This window comes from Gadus macrocephalus, chromosome 9 (assembly GCF_031168955.1).
Source record: "Gadus macrocephalus chromosome 9, ASM3116895v1".
NCBI classification, from domain to species: Eukaryota; Metazoa; Chordata; class Actinopteri; order Gadiformes; family Gadidae; genus Gadus; species Gadus macrocephalus.
The window spans coordinates 23,145,748-23,171,436 of NC_082390.1; the positions used below are offsets into that span (position 1 = coordinate 23,145,748).

At 47.3% G+C, this 25,689-nt stretch overlaps 2 long non-coding RNA genes across 2 annotated transcripts; both read right to left on the reverse strand.

The window, feature by feature from the left end:
- Positions 1-6,443: 6,443 nt before the first annotated feature.
- LOC132464891 (uncharacterized) lies at positions 6,444-8,128 on the reverse strand. Its single transcript, XR_009527382.1, has 4 exons — positions 7,834-8,128; positions 7,119-7,350; positions 6,705-6,810; positions 6,444-6,588 (listed from the first exon to the last, which is right to left on the reverse strand). It is a non-coding gene; the product is annotated as an uncharacterized LOC132464891 (long non-coding RNA).
- Positions 8,129-13,325: 5,197 nt separating this feature from the next.
- LOC132464892 (uncharacterized) lies at positions 13,326-21,668 on the reverse strand. The gene is made up of 4 exons (XR_009527383.1): positions 21,614-21,668; positions 16,019-16,400; positions 15,812-15,877; positions 13,326-13,778 (listed from the first exon to the last, which is right to left on the reverse strand). It is a non-coding gene; the product is annotated as an uncharacterized LOC132464892 (long non-coding RNA).
- Between the last annotated feature and the right edge of the window lie 4,021 nt (positions 21,669-25,689).

Genomic DNA, 25,689 nt, shown 5'->3' on the forward strand with positions numbered 1-25,689 from the left:
CTCACCCAGCCACGGACGGCTTGTGTGAGAGGTTTAACCGGACGTTAAAGTCTATGATCCGTAAATTCGTACACGAGGATGCTCGGAATTGGCATCAATGGCTAGACCATCTGTTGTTTGCAGTGCGGGAAGTGCCCCAGGCTTCCACAGGGTTTTCCCCATTTGAGTTGCTTTATGGGCGCAAGCCCAGGGGCGTCCTGGACCTCATTAAAGAAAACTGGGAGGAGAGGTCCAGTGACAGCAAGAACGAAATTCAGTACGTCATGGACTTGCGTGCAAAGCTTCACTCCCTAGGGGTATTGTCACGTGAGCACTTGCACCGAGCCCAGGATAGTCAGAGACGCCTGTACGACAGAGGGACTAGATTACGCGATCTCACTCCGGGGGATAAGGTCCTTGTACTATTGCCCGCCTCTAGCACCAAATTACTCGCGAAGTGGCAAGGGCCCTTTGTGGTCACACGGCGGGTTGGGGACGTGGATTACGAGGTAGCGTGCACGGACAGGGGCGAAAACAAGCAGGTCTACCACATCAACCTAAAGAGGTGGAACGATGCGGTCCCTGTCGCGTTTGCGTCGACGTTACCGGAGAAGGAAGAGCTCGGGCCGGACGTCCCTAGCCCAGGCCCCCACCCCCCTGTCGGTCAGGGCGAGGGTCTCTCAGGGAGTCAGGCACGGGACGTTGCCGGTCTGCAACTCCGGTTCGCCGACGTGTTTTCGCCCCTGCCCGGTCGCACCCCGCTTATTACTTACAACATCGAGACGCAGCCCGGTTTAACGGTACGGACACGCCCCTACAGGCTGCTCGTCCACAAACAAGATGTGGTGCGGCGCGAATTGGCAACCATGTTGGAGTTGGGCGTGGTCGAGGAGTCTCACAGTGACTGGTGCAGTCCTGTCGTGCTGGTTGGGAAGCCGGACGGGTCTGTCCGGTTCTGTGTACTGTGACTACCGTAGGGTGAATGCGGTGTCGAAGTTCGACGCCTACCCAATGCCTCGGATCGACGAGCTCGTTGACCGGCTTGGCATGGCCACCTATTGTACGACTCTGGACTGCACAAAGGGCTACTGGCAGATTCCACTGTCTCCAGCAGTACGTGAAAAAACAGCCTTCTCCACTCCGCTCGGCCTTTACCAGTTTAAGGTGCTTCCGCTCGGGTTGTTCGGGGCCCCGGCCACGTTTCAGCGGCTGATGGACCGGGTGTTACGGCCCCACGCCGCGTATGCTGCTGCCTACATTGATGACGTCGTTATCTATAGTGGAACGTGGGAGCAGCATATGCGGCAGGTGGCGGCCGTCCTTCAGTCGCTGAGACGGGCGGGGCTCACGGCCAACCCGAAGAAGTGCGTGATCAGGCGGAGGGAGATTCAGTATCTGGGGTTCCACCTGGGGCGGGGGAAGGTCCGGCCGCAGGTCGGCAAGACCGCGGCGGTTGCTGCCTCCCCTCGGCCCAGGACCAAAAAGGAGGTGAGGCGGTTCCTGGGGCTGGCGGGCTACTATCGGCAGTTCGTGCCGAACTTCTCCGACCTGGCCAGACCCTTGACCGACCTCACGCGTAAGAGGGCCCCAGATACAGTCCAGTGGTCGGAGCCATGTCAGGTGTCGTTTGAGGCTATTAAAACAGCCCTCTGTGGAAAGTCGGTCCTGTGTGCTCCTAACTTTGATCTCCCTTTCTCCCTGCAGATGGACGCGTCGGATGGGGGTTGGGTGCGGTCCTGACCCAGCAGGTGGAGGGGGTCGACCGCCCGGTGCTGTACCTGAGCCGGAAATTATCAGGAGGGTCGGTACAGCACGATGGAGAAGGAGTGTCTCGCAATCCGATGGGCGGTCGGCGCCCTCCGCTACTACCTGCTGGGGCGCGCGTTTACCCTCTACTCCGACCACGCCCCCCTCCAGTGGCTCCACCGCATGAAGGACGTCAACGCGAGGATCACCCGGTGGTACCTTGCGTTGCAACCCTTTAATTTTCGGGTCGTGCACAGGCCTGGGGCGCAGATGGCCGTGGCGGACTTCCTCTGCCGCTCTGGGGGGGGGAATGAGTTGGCGGCCGAATGTGACCCCGGCCTGTGTCGGGCGGTGGGGGTGTGTGGGGGGACGTGCGACGTCTGACCTGCAGGGGGAGTATGGGCAGGTTGGGAGCGCGCCGGATTGGCTGGGGGGATTGAACCTGAGTGCGAGCAGGTGTGAGCACTCAGGCCAATCAGGGAGTGTTTGTACTTATGTGCTTGCTTTGTGTTGTAGTGGGGGGAAAGGAATCCGGGAGAAAATGGACCAGAGAGATCCAGAACGGACCCAAGAGATCCTCTGAGAGAACCTTGTTTATAGTTTAAGTGATTTTGTTCGGCTTTAAAAGACGATTAAAACGATCTCCCGCTAAGGGTTGACAACTCTGCCTGCTCGCACTCATTTGGAACCTGCTACAATGCATCATAAAGGGCCTCTGATACAATATAGACAGTTGACAATTCAAAAGAGGTAGCTATTTAATCAATTTACCTCAGAAGTTACTCGACGGCCAGCAATGGAAATGAAGGATCTCCTACGCCGTAAAATGGTTGTTTGGAACTATTCGAGGCTCCATACCCCGGAAGTAGGCGCTACAACGGAGTCCAATGGAAGTGTCGCCACTCTGTTATATCTACCACTCTGCTCTGTACCTGCCCTCTGTGAGGGGGGCGGGGTCAAGAGGCCAGCTGCCTGAATCTGACCGGACCGTGACCCCGAGATGAAGAAAAAGACTAATGACACTGCATCGGAATTATGTCCAAAAGACTGAAGCCATCCGGCGCCCAAGGAAGGAAAAGAAGGAAAGAAGAGGAGGAAAAGCGTGAAAAAGATAGAGGTACAGTAATGTCAATGTGATGAAGTGCATGAAATTAATAGTTTAATGCATCGTAGTTACCGTTGTTGGAGCAGAGTGTTAGCTTGCTAGCTTACTTCGGACGATAGCAACATTGTTCAATAATCAATTAATAGCTGAGTCGACGTGTGTTAATGTTGCTTAAATTCATCAGGGACGTTTGGAAACTTAACGTTAGGCCTGTTCAGGTGTTATTTTACAGGTGTCTTTCCTGCTTGTATGTCAGTTAAAATGCTTTTAGTTGTCCATCCCCTTTGTAATAGGGTGGTTGTCAGCATTTGGTTTTATGCGTCACAGTTTATGTTTGTTAAAGTTTACATCAGTGTTAAGTGCAGTTAAAGTGTATTACTGTTAATATTTCATACCTTAGCTTTCACATATCATTCATAGGCTATATATACATATGTATTCATTTCACTGCACTTTACTGTTTTTTGAACTGTGGTTAGACTGAATTGCATTGCAATGACAATAAAGTTCAATGAATCTCATAACATTTTCATTATTAGTCTATATTAGTCTCATGTATAGCACACCAAGCATCTGTTTTTTTATTAAAATGTAACATGCAGTCGTCACATATACTTCTCTTCTCTCTTCAGATGCACTTTAAAATATTTCAGTACCACCCCCAGTGACACAGCATCAGGTGCGGCTGTCCCGTCTACCTCTGCACAGCCCTAATACATTATTTTATTTTTTTTACACCTCAGTTGAGTGCTTGTTTAATCTCTGGTTAGAACCAAACTAGATAAACCATACTACATTTAATTGTATTTACAATAATTTGAATCTGAAATCTATCTATTATTTTGCTTATGAATGCCTTTAGTAAACATCATGCATTTCTTTGCAGTATTTTGTGCATACCTTATTGTATGAGTGATTCATTGTCACTTGTTTTGCAAGACTTTTTTTACTTTAATTATTAAAATTTCTAACGTCTGCAGTATTTTGTGCATACCATATTGTATTTATGATTCATTGGTTGTTACTTGGTTTGTAATACGTTTCGTGTGTTTAATTTTCTATCTAAAATCAAAGAGTCTCAAAGACAAAGCTTTGTAGCTTCTCTGAGTTTCTGAACATTGGTAGTCGAATTTACTGTGCGATCCAAAGGGGTAGGGGGCGCCAGCAAAAATCTTGCCTAGGGTGCCAAATTGGTCAGGGCCAGCCCTCACACCACTGTCTTATGTCCCTCAACATGAAGGGCCAGTAGCAGGATTGCTTGGCTTTCTCCCACACATGTTCAGCAGAAAAGTGTGCAGCAGCCGGCCCCCCAACTGTTGAAGGATCTCCGGCACCATGGCTGCAGGAACAACAGCCTGAATTTGCTTTTCTCCCGTGGTTTCAGGCAACGCCGTGCGGCACAGCAGCCCCTCCATCACCGACAGACGGTGAAACTCAGTCCATAACTTCCTCAAGCCGGCAGAGGAACCCCCGGGGAGTCTACGAGGCCGCCGCACCCTGCCCTGCTCCAACCAAGTCAACGCAGCACTAATGTCAGGGTCTTCACGCTGTGCTGACCGCAATTCAGCTCCACCACCACTGAGTGAATAGACAGGAACTGGCTCTGTTTGTGCCCCCTCTGCAGGCGGAGAGTGGTCAGACACCTCCACTGAGGCCACGGTGTAGGAGCATCTGGCTCGACAAAGTCTGGAGACACGGGTCGGCGGGACAGAGTGTCCGCATTTTTGTGGCGGGCGCCATCCTTGTGGACCATGACCCAGTCAAACGGGTCCAACTCCAGCACCCACCTACACCTCCGTCCAGTAGGGTCATTATCAATGGCCATGCACCTAAGGCCCAGCAGAGGGCGATGGTCAGTGAAGATGCAGAACGTGGATAGTCCCACATAGTGTTTGAACTCACGCACTGCCCACACCACAGCCCATAGTTCCCTGTCGAAGGTGGACCATCTCTTCTGTGTGTGTGTGAGGGCCTGGCTCGCGTAGGCAATCACCTTCTCACATTTCACAACTCTCCTCATCCTGCGCTAGCACTGCCCCAACAGAGTCTTTAGAGGTGTCGGTGTACACCTTGAAAGGAAGTGCAAAGTTAGGTAGCGTAACTACCGGAGAGGATGTAAGCACTTGCCTGAGGAAGGTGAACGCCGCCTCACTCAAAGGGCTTCCCCTTACGGCAACTCAAGAGGGACACACCTCCTTTTCCAGACTAACCACAGAACAGTCTGTTACAGTAAACTATTAACCACATGGTAACATGTCAGGGTTATACGGAGCCCCCCTGGGGTCACATGGAAGATTAAATACCTTGATGCGTAAATCTGTACGAACAGTTTTGTTAATTTTTTTCTACACAGCAGGGATGCCCCGTGAGCATTGTGACGGCGAACACCAATACAGTATGACTGAATAGGGTTTATCTTTTCTCATTTGACTGTACTGCTACTGTTGGGTTGGCTTTACAATCATGTTCAAGCCTTCTCGTTTGCTTTAGTCGATTTGCAGCATGACATGAAGCAACTCCAACCGCTCATTTACAGGCGCGGTGAAATTGGTTTTAGATACGACATTCATCTATTTTCCGGGGTTGTATCTGTAATAGCGTCACGAAAACTGACCAACCAATTTCCTCCAGGATGGTATTATTTTGTACACAAAACTAAGACTGACATTTCACAGGCTTGATCAACTCACCAAAATCAGCGAGTCGGGCGAAAGATCAAAGAAACCGCGAACATACTTCCTGCAGCGGAGTGCTTAGGGGCCGTCGCAAAAGTGCAACGTCTTATTTTTTCAATTCTTAATAACTCACTGGAAATTCATCCTATCAACACCAAACCACTTCTGATGCGTTCATGAACTAATACTACTACTGGAGTTCCCACAACCCTTTATTTTCTAGAGTGTGTTGTCTGTTTTAAAGAAACCCACAACCCTTTGATTTTTAGAAAAAACTTAATTTTTTTTCAAAGGCATAGATTCAGTTGAATCAATGTTTAAATATGGTTTGGCAGAAATGTTGAAACTACGTTGAAGCCTGACATTGAAACGATGTTGAAAGTGTCCCCTCTACTTTTCGTTGAATCAACATTGGATCTACAACCATATCGATATTGAATCAATGGTGATTCAACCATCATCTAAATGAGAATCAACGTTTAAATTTTAGTGGATTTAATGTTGAAATAATGTCACTTAATCAATAGTGAATCAACCATCATCTAAATGAGAATCTAAATTAAAATTTCAGTTGATTTTACGTTGAAATAATGTTACTTAATCAATGGTGAATCAACCATCATCTAAATGAGAATCTACATTTCAATTTCAGTTGATTTTATGTTGAAATAATGTTACTGAATCAATATTGGTTCAACTATTATCTAAAATGTATATTAAATATTAATTTATATGAATGAATGAGTATAATACATATATAACTATTACAATGAGTGATGGCCATTTTAGCTTGCAGAACAATCAACATCAACCTCCATTGAAATACACTCTATTTAGCAGTAAGACTATGCCGCCAACAATAGGACTAACTGTACAATAACAACAGACACATTTTGGATTCATTTAGATTTGTGATAAAAACATTTATTAGAAAAAACAAATTAAATAATCAAATTGTTGAAGGTACTGAAAGAATCTTTGGCTTGCCTTCACCACAAAAGATACCAACAAGAAAAGGCGAATTAGTGTAATCACATGTGTAATCACAGACCAACAAGGGCCATAGCCCACATGAAGAGGACACTGTGGGGGAGAGAAGCAGAGACAACATGTCAGCACTCATGATGAAAAGCTTTGCAGAGCAACTTATGCAACAGCTTTTTAGGAATATTAGGATTATCAAATTCACCTATATCTACTTTTTCTTGATGCCTCCTGCACGCCAAGGGGCGTAACGTAGCCAATTTTTCACAATGTCGCTGAAGGCCTGCTGTGTGAGTTTGCGGTCACACTGCCGAGAAGCAACTGAAAGACATGAATACAAAATGGTTGTTTAACGAATGAGAAGATACTCATTGCATCAGTTGGGTTTAAATAAGTTGTTGCCAGCTGAAAGATAATGTTCCATGCAGTAATGGCCCAATACCTTTTGCTCAGGTGGCCGGGCAGTATAAACATAATAACCCAAAGTGCAATAGTGCTAATGCAGTTGAAATGTCAACAGTCCAATTACACTTACGATGTGTAGAGACCGAAAATGCTTTTGTTTGGCCTTAAATGCAGATTACTGTTACTGTGTCAAAACAGCACAAGGAATATTTAGATAAACTCACCAAACATGCAGTCTTGCAGGGCTGTGTCTTTGAAGGGCTGCTTGGCATCCCTTTGTGTGCAGGTTTTTCCTGCCCAATTGAACTTGCAGGCCAGGCCGTTGGTCAAAACCGTTGTAAGCATCCTTGTTCCGTTTTCTCCCCACGGAAGGGGTAACCCGGTGTACAAAGAATATTACTCGGTATTCCACTTTTGTTTGTTTATTTTTCAACAAAGGGAAAGCAGGTAATAAATCTGGAAAATAAGGAATGCAATGTTTTACTTCTCATGTGCATTACACAAACATCACCTGCATTCATCAAAATACAAATATATAATAATAATAATTCATAATCATTAATGTACACGTTTCAAATGTCACTTATGCGCCATATTCAAATCCTAATCAAATCTCTGCAATAGGAAACTACAGCTCCCAGAATGCCCCGCGGCAAACCAGGAAGTACAGCACAAATGCCGGTCCCTGCGATTCATTTAATCGACGTTCATAAAACGAAATAAATACAAACATGGATGGACACGGATGGGACAGCGACGTCACAAGTCCAAATGGATTTATGTATTTGAAATGTTTATATAGTTTTAACTTTGGCTATTAGCAACGTACTGGGATCTACCGGAGCATAGCGCTATTGCGATATCATTAGACAACATAGCAAGCAACATCATTTGACAACATGAAAGCAGACAAGAAGACAAGAATTTAAGGGAGCTTACCAAGTGGCTGCACACCGGGTCAAAGTTATGTACCAATAATACAACTCTTGCGCCACCTTTTTATTGGGCGAACACCGGTCACATGGACCCACAGCACACTGTTCTCTTAAAGAGGCACTACACCATTGGGCTGCCGAGCCTCAGACGTTTATCAATAACTTAAATAAGTAAATAAGAAATAACAAGACTACACAAATGGTAGACCTCCACAGAAAACACAACACCTCCCACTTAAGTTGCTGATCTTATGATCCAGGCAACTTACCAAAATCAATGAAAAGACCCCTCAGTGACACACTTTTTGTGTGGGAATCTTTTGTAACCCTTAGCTTTGTCCATGTGGAAGTGGAAGTGTCCACTGTCCAAGTCAATCACATCCCTTTGGCAGTTGTGTGGTGCACTGCCTGGGGATGTGCATGCTCTTACCTCTTCATGAGTGAGCAATGTGATGGGCATGGTGGCAGCGCTAGGCTTGCACCAACCAGCCAACAAGGGGTACGGGTGGTGACTGGGGTTTGGGCGAGGTAGGGTTGGGTAGGGTAGGTGTGTGACAAGGGGATTGGGCGGTGTGCAGAATGAGAGGGGTTCTGGGTTGTGTCGCGGAACTTGACACCGTCTTGAGCTTCGAGAGCTACATCTTTGAAAGCTGTTGATCTTTCTTCCGCAGACAGGCATGGTCTTGCCTCCCACTTTGACTCAACTGGGGCCTGGCTGTTGCCACCCAGCCAGATTTCCACTGCTCGTCTTATCCAGGCGATGGTCCCGCACAACCGTGTCAGTGAACTGAATCTTCGGGGGTCCACAAGGCGCACAAGCGCAACGCTGGTCGGGCCCGACCATTTCCTGGGCTGGGCTCCTGCTGTGACAAGGGCCGAGAACGCCTTCCTCCGAAGTTCCCCGATCTCTTCAGTGACAGAGGGGTTGATGTCTCCGGCGGTTTTCACCGGCCAATCTGATTCAGGCGGCTTCAAAAAACCAGGGCCTTCCTGCCAGACTGATCCCTCGGCAAGCTCCTCAGGGGATGCTCCCCTTGTGATGGGGTCGGCGATATTGTCTTTTCCTACGACCCACCTCCAGCTGTCCACTGGTCCGGCTTTTAGGATCTCCTCCACTCCTTTGGTCATTTTAATCAGGGTTTGGAGGTCATTATGTGACGTCAATATGTCGTCCACGTAGCAGTCCTCTGTCAGGATCCGGCGTTCTGCAACCATGGATGCAAACTGGGGCAGGTTTGCCGTCTCTCTCATGGCAACCTGAGCGATGCATCCGGCAGGCTTGTCGCCGATGTTGACCCTGACGACGGCAAACACACCGATTTCATCATCGGGGTTATCCCTCCAGAGGAATCGATGGAGGTGTACCTCCTCGTCCTTCAGCCACACTGAATTATAAAAAAATTTAACATCACCAAGAGCAGCGTACAATCTGCTCCTGAATCTCAGGAGGACGCCTCGGATTTGGTTGAGGACATCAGGGCCTTTGTGCAGAAGGTTGTTCAGGCTCATCCCTTTAAACTCCTGGCTACTGTTCCAGACTATCCTCACTGGCGTTGAGCTAGAATGAGGATTCGGGGCGACCAGATGGCTGATGTACCAGATCGGCCCGTTCCAGCCCTCAATCTCTTTCTTTGTGAACTTGATGGCTGCTCCTCTTGATACCATCTTGCGGATCTGCTCTACATATGCCGCTTTCCATACAGGTTCTCTTGCCAGTCGAGCCTCGGTGTTCCGGAAGGTTGCTTCCGCTGCTCGGCGGTTATCTGGCAGAATCGCTGGGTCGGCCTTCCATGGGTAGGCCGCATCCCAGTGTGGGGCGTCACTGTGCTTGTCTACTAGCACATAAGAGAGGCAGTCCTTTATTTTCTCTAACTCCCTTTCTTCTCCAAGGGTCATCTCTTTGCCTCCCGGGGGACACTTGCTGCACTTGCAGCTCCCGCATTTCGGGTCACATGCTGCTCCAATACTGTCCCACTTGAACCACTCAAACACCTCTTTATTCGTGGCAGTGGTGCTGCTGAGTGTCACTTTTTCCATCCTCGTTGGGTCCTCGTCACTCAGGTCTATGGTGTCCACAAGGACCTCCTTGTACACCCTTGAGGATGTTCTCATAGACCTTGCAAAGTGGGTTTCGGACTGGTGCAGCGTTAGGTCGACCATCTCGAAGAGATCAGGGTGAGTACCGCCAACAGTTTTGCCCAGTGGGCCGTCCCAGAGAACTAGATCTCCCTCCATCTTGAACGGCTGTGGAACTAGGTGACCTTCCCTGTGGCTGATCAAAAGATCTATGTTCTCAGGACGGACCAGTTCTTCTGCAGCGACGTCGGGAAAGATCTTTTGCAGTTGCTGCGGAGTGACAGGCTGACTTATCTCCGCGATACTCTCCAGGCCATAGCAGAGCAGTTTGTGTTCCGTTACCGTCCCCTTGGTGGTCTTCACTCTTAGACGCAGGGAGTATCTCTTGGTTGTGACAGTCTTTCTCATCCCTCCTACTCCATGGACGATTAACTTAATGCTCTCACCAATCAGTCCAAGGCGTTGGGCAGCGTTGTTTGTTATATAGTTGGTGTCAGAGGCCAGGTCAATAAGAGCACCGATTAGCTGGCCTGAGTTAGTGGTTACGTCCAGCAACATCATTACCACCGGGTATTCTTTCAGTCCACCTCCAGCAGTGCAGATCGTTGTTGAGACTTTGTTGGAAAATGCCTTCCTGAATTCTGCTCTCAGTTCCGGAGTGACTTTCGCCAGGAGCTCTACCTGCTGGCTGGTCATCCCGAGGCCTTTTCGTTCCACCCTCTTGGTACCTTGCTCCTCGCTACCAGTGTCTTTTCCTTGAGCGATGAACTTGGGGCAGAGCAGATAATGGTGAGACTCTTCTCTGCGGCAGTCCATTTTACTGCAGAGAAACTTTGGGTTGCAACGGCCATCCTTTAGGTGGAAGCACAGGCACAGATTGCATCCCCCATGGGTCTTTAGATGGGCCTTTCTCCTCTGGAGATCCATCTCCCTGAAGGCTTTGCAGGCAAACAGCCTGCCAGCGTGTGTCTCATCGGCACAGGCAGTGCATGAGCCCAAGCATGAGCCCGTTGACTGAGACCCTCTTTGGCCTGAGGTGGCTTTGGAGAACGCTTTCTTGGCTCCTCTTTCTTGCTTGTCTGCCGGGCCTCTCACTGAGGGGCTCCACTCTCCAGGACTTGCCTCCAGCAGATCCAGCTCCTCCAGGATTGCCTCCTGTTTCTCCAGGAAGCGCAATAAGCAGTCGAAGTGGTTAGATGGAGCAAAACCATTCGCAGCCTCAAACTTGTGTTCAATCCATTTCTCCTTCAGAGAGCTTGGGAGCTTGCTTTCAAGGGACTGTGCTACCCAACGGTTCTTTATAACATCCTCTTCTCCCAGGATCATAAGGTTGCTAAGGGCCCGCTCCACAGTTTGGATCAGTTCAATTGCTTTCCTGGGGTCGTTTCCTTTTACGGGGAGTAGGGCCTGAACCTCCTCGGATATCCTCAGGACGATTTTCGCCTTGTTCCCGAAGCGGTTGTCGAGGCGCCTGAACATTTCATCCGCCGACGCACAGCTGGACAGAACCAGGTCTTTTTTCACTCTGTCGCTGAGACTTGCTAGGAGATGGAACCTTGTAACCCCAGCCGTCCTCTGTGGGTTTCCCAGCTGTTCCAGCTCTTCCCACTCAGCCTTCCACCGGTAGTAGTCGGTCATGTCTCCTGAGAACGTGGGCAGGCGTGTTCTTTCAAGACTGATCTGTGGTCTGAAGCCGTACACCCCGGGATTCATGCCAGGGATGCATTGTGGTGGTGCGTGTGGGAAGTTCGGAACCGCAGGCGCCGCCTCTTCTCCCCCGTCAAGCTCTTCAGTCCGCTTCAACTTTTTCCAGCTCTGCACCCAGTCATGCAGTCTGTTTCCCAGGTTGTATAGCTGCGGCTTGTACACTGTTGTCTTGGCTTCAGAGACAATGGATTCCAATTCAAGCACCTTCCGCTCGAGCATGCTGATCCTCTCCTCCAGGCTCTCTCTCAGGACTTGACAGTCTTCCTCCGGCAACTCCTTCACGTCAGTGTACTCAACCTCGGCACATTTCTCCTCTGCACCGTCGGCGTACAGTTTTATTTCGACATAGCTCTTAGTGTTCCGTTCATAGACATAGTGTTCCGTTTTCTCCCCACGGAAGGGGTAACCCGGTGTACAAAGAATATTACTCGGTATTCCACTTTTGTTTGTTTATTTTTCAACAAAGGGAAAGCAGGTAATAAATCTGGAAAATAAGGAATGCAATGTTTCACTTCACATGTGCATTACACAAACATCACCTGCATTCATCAAAATACAAATATATAATAATAATAATTCATAATCATTAATGTACACGTTTCAAATGTCACTTATGCGCCATATTCAAATCCTAATCAAATCTCCGCAATAGGAAACTACAGCTCCCAGAATGCCCCGCGGCAAACCAGGAAGTACAGCACAAATGCCGGTCCCTGCGATTCATTTAATCGACGTTCATAAAACGAAATAAATACAAACATGGATGGACACGGATGGGACAGCGACGTCACAAGTCCAAATGGATTTATGTATTTGAAATGTTTATATAGTTTTAACTTTGGCTATTAGCAACGTACTGGGATCTACCGGAGCATAGCGCTATTGCGATATCATTAGACAACATAGCAAGCAACATCATTTGACAACATGAAAGCAGACAAGAAGACAAGAATTTAAGGGAGCTTACCAAGTGGCTGCACACCGGGTCAAAGTTATGTACCAATAATACAACTCTTGCGCCACCTTTTTATTGGGCGAACACCGGTCACATGGACCCACAGCACACTGTTCTCTTAAAGAGGCACTACACCATTGGGCTGCCGAGCCTCAGACGTTTATCAATAACTTAAATAAGTAAATAAGAAATAACAAGACTACACAAATGGTAGACCTCCACAGAAAACACAACAATCCTCCTTACCATACATGTGGAGCTAGTGCCTCCCACCAAGGCCAAGCAGGCTATCTATTGAGATGAGAGGAAAAATGGATTTATATACAATGCCAGTTTGCCTGTTGATGTGACTCAATTGGAACACCGGTGTTAAAGGTCCGACCATGCGGAACATGGATAAAAAATGTTAACAGTGAAAATGTTGGGTTGCACTACATGTTTCATTGGAATACATTGGAAATGCATTACAGGAACATGACTCTCCATGAGCTAGGGGCAGGTGTGACATCTGTCTTTGCATGTTTAATTACTTCTAGAGGACACAAGCTTTCAGAAAATGTATGGTTTGAGAGGTATATTGGCTTTCCCTAAATAGTAGAGACCAAAATGTTAAGTCTTTCTACTTGATTCACAAGGCAAATCCCGATAATGACTGGCGTTCTTTACATTATCCCTTACTTACCATTCTGATCAATGTTCAGCATGGTCAGACCTTTCAAAAAAAGTTGTTTTTGTTGGATTAAGGGGGGGGGAGGTGGGGTGCGCGGTAAGGCCCAGTAAAGCCCGGTAAGGCCCCGCCTAATATGGAGAATGTCTCATTATGCAGCTCAGTTTATCAAACAAATTACCATCTTTTGTCGGACTGGCTCAGTTCCCAACAACGTTTCGGCCTCATTGAAGTCTTCTTCGTTGGTGATCGGCAGCTGGATGGGGAACATCTCTTGGCTTGTGGCTGGCCCTGGGCCACAAGATGGGGGCATTCTAGCCTCTGCCAATTCACCCTTGATGAACTGCACATCCCTTGACAGTTCATTGACAACCACCAGCACTTCGGCAAGCATTTTTGTCATCTTTTGGAGGGCAAAAACAAATTGTCAAACAAATTGTCATGAGATAAAAACGTGCAAAATACTTCTGTGGTTACATAGCACAACATTTTCTAATAGACTTGCCTTTCAAAAGCTGCCCGTTGTCACCTTGCATGGTCACATCTATAAATACAAGTAATTTACAGTATGTTAAAGGTCCCATGACATGCTATTTTATGTATTCTTTAATATAGGTATTAGTGGGCAACTAACACAGTATTCAAAGACGTTCCCTAAATTCAGCCGTGGTGCAGAGTTACAGCCACTCCGAGCCAGTCGCACATTGAGCTTCCCCCAAATGCGCTGTTTCGGTGGGCGTGTCAAGGAGGAGGGTGGGGGTGTGGCCCTGAGCAGCTTGCAGCCACCATGCGCTCTGTTTACAGTGGATGTATCGCAATGGCGAGCCGCACACAGCCTTTAGCTGTGTTCTGTAAATATTCTAGAACACACGGGAGTCCTGGAGCTCTATATCTAAATATTATCATATAGCCTACACAGATATCTATATCATATAATATATATTATCACGGCCAAAAGCTGTGTGAGCCGATATTATGAATCTCAAACGACCGCGTTGGGTTCTCCGACGTTCCTGGTTCTTCAACGTCCACATCAATGTGAATACACACACTGTAACACAAGTGTTTCTTGTCGGTTCTACTGTCTTGTATTTCCACAACGAGACTGTCGTGGGGGTTATCTGAGCCATGGTTGAGAAGGAATTGGGGGAAAGGAACTTTGAATTGACTCGCTGAAGTACATGAACTGCGACATGCCGCCGGTTGCCGCGAGGCACCATCGCCCGGCAGCGGGCAGCCGGCAGCAGGCAGCGCGCGGTTCAGTCGACTTCAGGTTGATGTGAAAGTGGAAGAACCAGAGACGTCGCAGAACCCGACAAAGTCGTTTGTGATTCATAATATCGTCTGGAGGCGCACACAATATGTTATATGATATAGATATCTATGTATATGATATTATTTAGATATAGAGCTCCAGGACTGTAACGCAAGTGACTCGAGACACGAGACTCGTATTGGGGGTTATCTCAGCCAAGGTTGAGAATGAATTGGGGGAAGGAACTTTGGCTTTGACTCCCTCAAGAACATGAACCACGACATGGAGGAGAAAGGGATTGTTGGCGGCGAATGTCTCCCGCTTGAGCCCCGCTGAGGGACCACCGCCGGAGGCGGAGGTGCATAAGCGCTGCCCGGCAAAGATCCCTTTCTCCTCCTTGTCGTGGTTCATGTTCTTGAGGGAGTCAAAGCCAAAGTTCCTTCCCCCCAATTCATTCTCAACCTTGGCTGAGATAACCCCCAATACGAGTCTCGTGTCTCGAGTCACTTGCGTTACAGTCCTGGAGCTCTATATCTAAATAATATCATATAATACATAGATATCTATATCATATAACATATTGTGTGCGCCTCCAGACGATATTATGAATCACAAACGACTTTGTCGGGTTCTGCGACGTCTCTGGTTCTTCCACTTTCACATCAACCTGAAGTCGACTGAACCGCGCGCTGCCTGCGGCCGGCTGCCCACTGCCGGGCGATGGTGCCTCGCGGCAACCGGCGGCATGTCGCAGTTCATGTACTTCAGCGAGTCAAACCAAAGTTCCTTTCCCCCAATTCCTTCTCAACCATGGCTTAGATAACCCCCACGACAGTCTCGTTGTGGAAATACAAGACACGTCAAAGAACCGACAAGAAACACTTGCGTTACAGTGTGTGTATTCACACACACACACACACACACACACACACACACACACACACACACACACACACACACACATGTGGCGCTCGCACGGTCGAGTCTCATTGGCGGGCCAACGTCTCTGGGCGGGCCAGGCAGAGTAAGGGGAGGAGCTGAGATTCCTCATGACGTCATGAGCACAGATTTCCAAATCAGCGCGCTTGAGCCTCCGTTTTTTCAAAGGCGAGCAGAACAGCTAGTGCTCGTTTTACACCAAACGCAAGTTTTAGCAACTGGGGGACCATAGGCAGGCTAGGGGAACTCATATTTATGTTAGAAAACCTCATAAATTGAGATTTTCATGTCATGGGACCTTTAATTTAATGCATTTCTGTACTATAAAGACCTACACAGAAATCCGTTCCGGTGGTATTACAACAAGACCAAATAACCATTACCGTTTTGTGCATATTGTGGGGCACGAAATGGGGTGTGCACGGAACCATATGGTGATATACTGGTACCTGCAAAAACAAAGATATTAATTTATATATTTGGAAGCATCAAAAAAAATGAATTTTATGTCATGCTAATGCGTCAGTTTCATTGTGGAGTTCTGTGTCCACGGCTGTACTAAAAGTGTTGCTGGAAGTATGGCATCATACCCTCTCTCTGTGGGACCTGCAGCTGGTGGTACGGCCCAGCGCCGCTGGCGGATGCTGCCATCGTTTCTGAATCGCATAATAAGAAATGTAAAAGTCAGTGAATGAAATTATTTTACAAAAGACATACAGAGGCTTATGTGACTACTGGCCATTATTTGAGAGCTTACCATGGTGAAATTGCTCACGTGCCGTTTGTTTTGCTGCACTGGCACCTGCAAACATATCTGCAAAAGGGGCATACAATACATGTGACTTACCATTTCTTGCCAGTTGTGAGGACCATGCTGCTGGAACTCTCACATCAGGCGGGCGTGAAAGACGTGGTTTCTTCGGTTCACCAGATGGCTCATCAGAGTCCGAGTCCATATACAGTGGATTTTGCCTGAATAAAAATAAACAGTAAAAAAAATCAGTCCATTTTATATCAAGCCAAAGTCAAGATAAAATAATGCTGCTGTGACCTCCTTATTATTAATTATAATAAATAATAATAGATAACTAGTTAAATTATGAGGGGACAGAAGTAACTTCACAAAAGTAAATAAAAATAAAACCACACGAGCGCGCAATTCAACCACTTGCTTCACACTCGCACTCTGGGGAAGAGCCCATGGACATAATAAAGGATGGACCACGGACTGGAAAATGGCCGCCCATTCATTCCTATGCAAACTGCTCAGTGGAGCATGGTAACATACAGGAGCGATTTGCTTCCGCGGTATGTGGCCAGGACACGTGACCTAGTCCGTGACGTACCGGATGCAGAGATCTTCTTCTTCTTCTAGTTTAGTGGCGGATCAGTTTTTCCCCATATACCGCGACCTACTGGACTACTACACAGGAGTTTGTGACAAGGACGTTGACAAGGACAAGGACGTTGGCAAATCATACTTTAAATCATACAAATAAATTCAAAGAAAAAACCAAACTAACGAAACAAAATAAACAAAATAAAACAAACGAACAAAAGAAATGAATAAATAAAAATAAAAAATATATATACTTAAGGTTAAATTCTTCTAATTAGGTTAGTATCTTTTAGCTAATTTATCAGCAATTTCATTGCCATATATTCCATGGTGGGCTGGAATCCAACAGAACTGAATAACTAAACCAAGGCTTATAATATTTAAAAGAAGATGCTTTACCTCTATCACCAAATCTTCACGTATTGAATTATTTGTTATAAAACTTAGAGAGACGCTGGTGGAGGGCTGACCATCCGGGGAAGCTAAATCACGCTAGGAAATGGGTGAACAGTGTGATGAACGCATTTGTTAGTGTAGAGCTAGGAGGCAACAGCGTAGAGCATCCTGGAATAAGGTTTAACTGCTGTGGTTTATACCTAAAAGACAAGGTTCATTTCACCAATAGGGGAAATGACATTTTTTTAAAAAGCATTTCACAGTCTCTTGAAGCGATAATCCAGAGTGGGTGAAACTGACACTTTTAGGCCCAATGCCTTCAGCCTTCTCCACTCTGAATTGTAATTTCAACAGTTTTCAATACTGTAAGATATAATCCAGGTCCTTAATCTTTATTCAATGATGCTCTTCTCTGCGTATTTGATAAATCAGTAATTATAACCTTTTTGGTAATCATTTGGTAATCATTTGCGTTTATCACACTGTTCATTCATTTCACTGTTCTTCCTCTCATTCCTTTCCTTACTTCTTAGGCTACCTGTCTTTGTTTCCCCTTCCACTCTTCTGCCCCAGCCAAACAGCCAAAAAATGTGTTTTGTTCAAATTTGGGGTGGGGGGTCTTTTAATAAAAGCTTTTTTTTATTGTAACACTTGGTTCAAATCCTATTTCTTACACATGCAGCCATTTGGACACCATTCTATGATAGCTGATAACTAGGGTTGCCAACTTTCAGAAATTAAAATACGGGACGCCCACCACGGGCCCGACTCCTGTGGGGCGGGGCGCCCGCAGCAGTGGTATGTTTTATTTTGTGCTGGTGTTTTTAGTAAAGGGTTGATCAAGAAAGGAATTAGTCATACTTAAATCTTGAAATGCTTTATTACCACATAACATTCTCTTATAAAGTGCAGTCAATTAAATCTTGAATGAAATCTCTTTGTGTGGCGTGTGCAGCAATGAACTTTTAAAATATAAACTAAATAAACGGACAACTTCATGTTACTTTTTAAGTGCATAACTATAGGGACTCTCTTTGAAAAATTTTACAAAAAAAACCAGTACAAATAAACAACAAAAACACTTATAAACTTATGTAAAAAAAGAAAGTGCAAAACATTACTCCTTCCCTCAACATTACTCCTCCCCTCAAAACTGTTACTTCTTTTTCCAGGTGTACTTCTTGTTACTCCTTGCAGCACTGAGTAACTCTTTGTCTTTCAAAGCGCTGTTGTAAAACTCTGAACAGGACTGCTCAAAGTTGAGAGTGATCAGGAGCTCACTTCTCATGAGCTCTGTGGAGCACCTGTTCCTGCAGTCACTCCATTTGTTGGCCATTCTGGAGAAGATCCTTTCCACATATCCAGTGGATGCTGGGATGCTGTGTCTGGTGATAGACAGCATGTTTGGCAGGTCAGCTACTTCAAAGAGAGCCACCCACCTGGCAGCCACACCTTTGGACTTCCATTCATCTTCAGCATCTTCTTTGAGCCTCTTCAGAATGGGTTTTGCTGTGGAGCATTCATCATAAAGTTCATCCATGTTGACTTTATGGATGAGGTTGAGCTTGGTGGTCACCCTCTCAATGTCAGTAAAGGTCATGGTGCCATGGTGCAGAGAGAGAGGTTGCAGTGAGAACAACCAGTAGTCTTCAGAAAAGTTGAACCATTTCTCAACATATGAGAGTGCTGTGTTGAGGAATGCAGTAAAATCTGCCCTTGCCATGTCAGCATCAAGTGGACGGAGACGCTGCAGCTTCAATTTAGTTAAGTAGCCATAGAACTGTTAATCTCGTCTCTGTGTGAGCTTTTGCTTGAAGTTTTCCATGATGGAATATAACTCAACACAGGTGGTTTCATCACTCTCCAGCTTCTTTACAACTTCCTCAAAGAGAGAGAGGATATTATTGCAGAGAAGAAGGTTGCATGCTGTCCTGTTGCATGCTGTCTGATGTCAGACAGCCCACCGTGCGCCACTGAAAACACTCGCCGACATATTTTACAACTTGCCTTGTAAACATCTCCACTGACGCTGTCCAGCCAAGGATGTGCGTCTTCCCACTCACGTCCGTACTTCTGCAAGCGTTTACGCTTTTGAGGACGTGGTGGAGTATCGGGTGTAGCGGACATTTTTAAAAGGCGCAGGTTTTGTGAGCAGCGCCGGTGTGTGGTGTCTGTCGCTAGGCAACCGTGACCACCACACGCATGCGCAGACACACAGATGACCGGAGCGGGTCTTGCGTAGATCCCGCCGCGACAATTTTGCTGACCGTAGTATTCCCTGTGTTTTGTTTTGATCATTATTGTTAGATTTAGTATTTGTGTGTGTGATGACAGACATGTGTATTGGACATTTATGGAAATACGGAACAAATTGCGTCCCGTATTGGTTCAATACGGGACGCAACATTTAATTGCCAAATAAGGGACGATTCCGTATTTTACGGGACGGTTGGCAACCCTACTGATAACCAAGGTACACACTGTAATACTATAATCAAGAGGACATACAGGCAGTTCAAATAAAAAGAGATAGAACTTTATTGATCTGGAAACTTCATAAATATGTAAGATTGCTCCATATAATACCATAGTAACATAGTAAACGTATGTAGGCCTAAAAAATTCAGTTCAATGTTATTGCTCAAGAAACAGATTCCTTCCAAGTAACTATTTTACGAAGAATGCAATCAATAATTTATATAAAAGTAAATGTTTACATATCGACCAGCAACGAAGTTGGAGTAGCCTACCCAAATATTGAATTGTAATACACCAACATTGTCAACTGTCATACATAGCTAACCATAACCCTGTCATACATAGCTAAACAAGCAAATGAAAATGAAATACCTACCAACGCAACTGAAATGTTAATATCAGACAATTTACAATATTATGAAAATGACGTAGGTCTCCCATAATCATTCAGGTAATCAATACGTGCGTGCCTGTTCCAGCTATTTCAATGATATGTGTGTTATATATCCGTGTTCAACGCCATTCATGTCAAGTAAAGGACAAATCTCAGACTTTGGAAGTTAATGGAGTTAATGGAAGTTAATTCGGAATTTAATTTAATTCGGAAGTTAATGGAGCCGTGCACTTCAAAATAGGATCATAGCAAGGAGCCGTTTGTTTCAGTACGGCTCCTTTCAGCTGCGTACCCAACGTAAACTGCTAATAAAACGCTTGAGGAGGCGTTTTGAAAAGAAAAAACTTAAATTTTTTTAGAACAGGGTAGAAATATAATTATGAGCCTTTGATTGATATCCAGACATTTCTTGCGGAGACACAATCCTGTTCCCCAATTGTATTGGAGTGGACGGCGATATCTACTTCTGGGCCGCATGAAATGACGGACCCCCGTCCACTCCCAGCTAAACAGCTGCAATACCAGGCTTGGCCTCTGAGCACGGGTGGATTGCGGAAGTATATGCCTGTCCTGGGGGCCTGGAAGAGCCTGCTAGTTTACGCACACCCCTTGCGCATTTGGTTTCTCCACCACACGTGAGCCCGTCCCCGACCCTTGCTGTCTGCTGGTGTAGCTGTCAATCAAAGTATACATGCCCCGTTTTGATAGTGATCGCCTCATTGGCTTGTAATGCTTGTAAACAAGGAAGTATTGGTCTTACAGACATGTGTGAGGGCTCTATGTAACCGTGAGACCCTGGCGAACACAGTGGATTCCATGAATCAGACGACAATAGCGGAATTCAAACCCTGAATCGCAGTTTTCTACAAAAAAACATTGCAGCGTTTCGGTTTTCTATTTTTCGGCTGCTTTGTATAAGATGGCTTGTGCATATACACAATGTAATTAGACTAAATAATAATAATATTGATATTCGATTTCGGCGGACTCTTATGAACTTTCAAGACCCAACATGAAGTATCAACGCATTGCTAAGGATATCCACAACGACGATAAAGTTAGAATGCACCAAGGGAGGAGGTGGTTGAGGGGGGCTATTTTGACCAAAGATACTAGGATATTTTTGATCTATATTCGCTAAACATATTTATTCCGCCGTATGGTTGACATTGGATGACATTCTGGAGATTCTAAGCTTTCAAACGGTGTATGACATGACTATAACACTCAACTGTATGTTGCCGAAAATTGACCAAGCATGTTGGGGGGAAGGGCTGGTGTAACAAAAACTTGCCCGCCGGCGGGATTTGACGATGTGAATTGTGAATTTTGAAACGATACGGAATGTTCCCCTCCTCGCGAGTTTTACACTCTGCTGGCACTTTTGCAACAATATCGTTGACTTGTTGTCACCACAGCAACTGTATAAATAGTAGCTAGCGTTAGCTGCTAACTAGCTATATTCACATAAACCAATCATGGTCATTCCCTTACTGAGTGTTAACGTTTCCATTTAACGACAAAGTGCCCAAACAAACAGCATGTTTTTTTTTTTTAAATAATTCAGTTAAAACTTACCTCGAGCAGGAGTTGGTATGAGGAAAGCATTCACTCAAAATGGCACTGGAGTTCTGTAACAACGGTAACGGTAGCAGCTAGAAACGGATAAGGACTGTTCCAAACAAGTGGCGAGATATGTTTTTGGTTTCTTATTTTTATTTGTTCTCTTAAAGGTTACACACATAACCTAAGATACATGTTAAAAAAAACATCACAATCAATTGTCCACAGCATTGTGTTCAATAAAAAATATATAATAATAAAGATATAATAATTAAAAATATATGAAACCCCTCATCTTAATGGTCTCACCTAGCAGTTCCCGCCACTCCTCCTGCGTCCCGCCTAATCGGTTTGACAACATTGATTAAACATTGATCTAATGTTTGCAATTCAACCATTAAATCCCACCATAATACAATGTTGATTCAATGACATTTTTTCAACTTTCAATTCTTCAGTGGTTGGTTCACCATCACATTTTCAACCATAACCATAAATCAACCATTTCAATCAAAATTCCACGTTGAAATAACATTTTCTGCTATCTGGGAGCCTACTTAATCATTGCGTATAGTTAGGCCAATTCATATTCAAGGCTTGTATTTTGTAATAGATTGTTTTTTTAGATATCAACACCAAACCACTTCTGATGTGTTCATAAACTTGTTGTGCAGTTCCCACACCCTTTTTCTTTCAAGGAAAACCCTTTAAATGTTTTTTCAAAGGCAGAAGTAGTTAGTGCATATATTGCACTAATCAGTGTGTAGTTGATTGATATTTAAATCCATTGTTTTGTAATAGCTCACTTGTTTTTATAGATATCAACACCAAAGAACTTCTAATTTGTTCATGAACTCATTTTGGAGTTCCCACAACCCTTTATTTTCAAGAGAAACCTTTTAATATTTTTTTTAAAAGGCAAAAGTAGTCAGTGCATATATTGCATCCATATTTAAGGCATTTGTTTTTACCATATATATATTTTTTAAAAGTTAAAAGGTTTTTCTTTAAAAAAAAGGGGTTGTGGTAGTTCCACAATGAGTTCATGAACACTACTAGAAGAAGATGACTTCAGCAGAAAAACGGATCTCCCAAGCCGGTGGCAGCGGCTCGGGCGAGGCCGTGGACAAACGGCCCTTTTCAGGGCCACCTGAGAGCGCTCCTGGGGCTAGGTCCTTCTCAGGACTCCTATGCGCCTCCTTTCCCGCCTCCCTGGCACCGGGTGACGGGCACGTGGCGTGTTTTCGGTGCCTCGGCGCCGACCACGTCGCGGCTGCTATGGCGCCCTCCGTCTCCTGTGTCGCCTGCCGGGAGCTGCCTGAAGAGGGGATCCTCTCCAGGCATCTCTTCTTCTCCCCTGCAGTGGACCTGGCTGACGCCATCGACCTGTTCAGGGCCAGCCCTGACTATGACGATGGCGTCATCGACGCCGACGACGACGCCTCCATGGACGACGTCTTCGGCGACTCGGCATCCGGTTTTTCCCGCTCCCTGTTTTCAACCGCCACCGCAGTGCAACGTGAGAGACTGCGCCGGATGGCCGATCTCTTCGGGGAGATCATGGGTGAGGCGGCGGCCATCAAAGGGATTCCCATGCCGGCCCCGCCTCTCGCCCCCGTATCTGACGATATGCAGGGCGAGTGCTTTCGCACCCCATCTTCTTCCCGACGGGTTACCCAGTGCCCCTTGTTTCCGCCTGTGCAGCACTTGTTCACTGCTGCCGGTGGGAACCCTTTGACCCTGAAGGCCCCGGTGAAATCTTACACGGATTTCACCAACGTGGAGGGGTGGGCCGATACTCAGCCTCCCCTGGCAGCGCTTCTTTGTCCGGGCGCCGGACGGCGCCCTAACGAAAAGCCGCTGCCCCCCGACCGCCTCCAGAAGCAGATTGTCGGCCTAACGGACAGGGTGTTCGTTTGTGCCTCTCAATCCGCGGCGGCGGTCAACAACATCGCCCTGCTCTCCTCCGCCATGGTCTCCTTGTCGGCTGACAGGGAGGCCTACGGCCCGGAGGAAGCCGCGAGATGGCTGGCGGTTTCCCGCTTTTCCAGCGCCATCCTCCAGCTATGCCAGCCGATAGCCGTTTCGGCCGGCCGGCATATGGCGTGGGCAACCATGATACAGAGGGTCATATGGCTCTCCCACACTGCGGTGCCGGAACGGGAGCAGGCCAGCCTGGTCCAGGGTCCATTAGCGCTGGATGGCCTATTTGGTCCCCCGTTCTCCGAGGTTCTCGCGCACCAGCAGTCTGTCCGTGAGAATCGTTCCCGGTCCCACCAGCAGGCCGGGAGGAAGCGTGGTCCAGGCCGGTCCCAGCGTTCCAGGGGACCTCCTCCGAGCCCCGGTGCCGCAGCAACAGCCGCCGCCGCAGATGGGTAGAGCAGCGCCACGGACCGGGAAGTTCCAGAAGCTTGCTCCTACTTCTTCCTTCCCAAACAATAAAGAAAAAGTAAAGACCGTTCGGCCGAACGGCAGTACATGGTACCTAAAGAGCGATATTCCTTAGGCCACCTGCGTCCTACTGCGCCCTACTACGTGGTGCGTTCCTCCATATTGCCTCTTTCCCCCCCTCAGCCCGGTGGCTGTAGGGTGGCGGTCGGACGGCGTGTTCACATGGCCTCTGGTTCTCCTGCTTCTAAGAAGCGGCGTCCCTTGGAGCCTCGTGGACGGATCAGAGACTCGTTGCACGAGCCCGTGGATACGGCCGCTTGTACCGGTCTCCTGGTTCCCCACATTATCCCCTCTACCTCCCTTCAACAGTTTGTGGGAGGTGAGGAGACGGGTCCGCGCGCTGTGGCTACAGCCTGCGGACAGCGCATGCGCACAGGTGCGGCGGCCGGATGGCTCGCTCCCTGTTCAGCGGGCACGAGCGCGACTTCTAGACAGCTCGTTGTTTTTACAGCGGCTGGTTCTGGTACGTCTCCTACGCTCGCTGAGCCTCCTCCCTTTCATGGGAAGCCCCCCTTGGTTCACACGCAGTGTGGAGGCGGTAGGGGCCGAGGAATACGGGTTATTCCTGGACGGTCTTCCTCAGCTGTCGGCTCGCCCTCTCTCTGACCGCTATGCGTGTTGGCAAGAGCGGTGCGTTCTGCCATCGTGGTTGGACACCACGCTGAGATGGGGCCATCCCATACAGTCCCCCACCCTTTATGGGGTTGGTGGAGACCACGCTACGGGACCCGGCTGCGAGCACGGCTCTGGCAGCAGAGGTGGCACGTCTCTTGGTGAAGGGAGCCATCACTGTCGTTCCCCCCCACGAGTCTCACCTAGGGTTTTTATTCCCGCTACTCCCTGGTTTTCCAAGAAGTCAGGCGGAATGAGACCTATTCTGGATCTTCGCGTGTTCAACAGATTCGTTGCCACAAGGAAGTTCAGAATGCTCACTGTCGGAGCGTTGTTACGGTGTGTGAGAGAGGGCGATTGGTTCACATCCCTGGATCTCAAGGATGCTTACTTCCACCTCCCTGTTCGGCAGGCGCACAGGAAGTTTCTCCGCTTTGCCTTTATGGGGATGGCGTACGAGTACCAGTGTCTGCCGTTCGGCTACTCCCTGGCTCCGCGCACCTTCTCGAAGTGTGTGGAGACGGCGTTGGAACCGCTCAGGCGTCAGGGAAAGAGGATTCTCTTCTACCTAGACAACCTGCTTATTCTGAGCAACTCAGAAGAGACCTCGAGAAGGGACACCATGTTGGTGATAAACCATCTCTCTTTCCTGGGTTTTGCCATCAACTGGGAGAAGAGCTCCCCGCTCCCCAGCCGGCAGACAGTCTACTTGGGGCTTTGCCTAGACTCAGCCACCATGACTGCGATGCTTTCGCCTCCTCGGCGAGACGCCATCCTGTCAGCGCTCTCCCGTTTTCGCGTTCACAGAAACGTGACCGCACTGTCCACCATGTGCCTGTTAGGGCTGATGGCAGCTGCCCACCCCGTGGTCCCCCTGGGTCTGCTTTTTATGCGCAGACTCCAGCGGTGGTTTGCTCGCCGACGGTTGGAGCCCAGGCGACACAAGCTCAGGGTGCTCCTCGTTCCCCCTTCGGTGTCGCCAGACCCCGAATATTGGAAAATAGTCGAGCTCTGGCTTTGGGCTCATC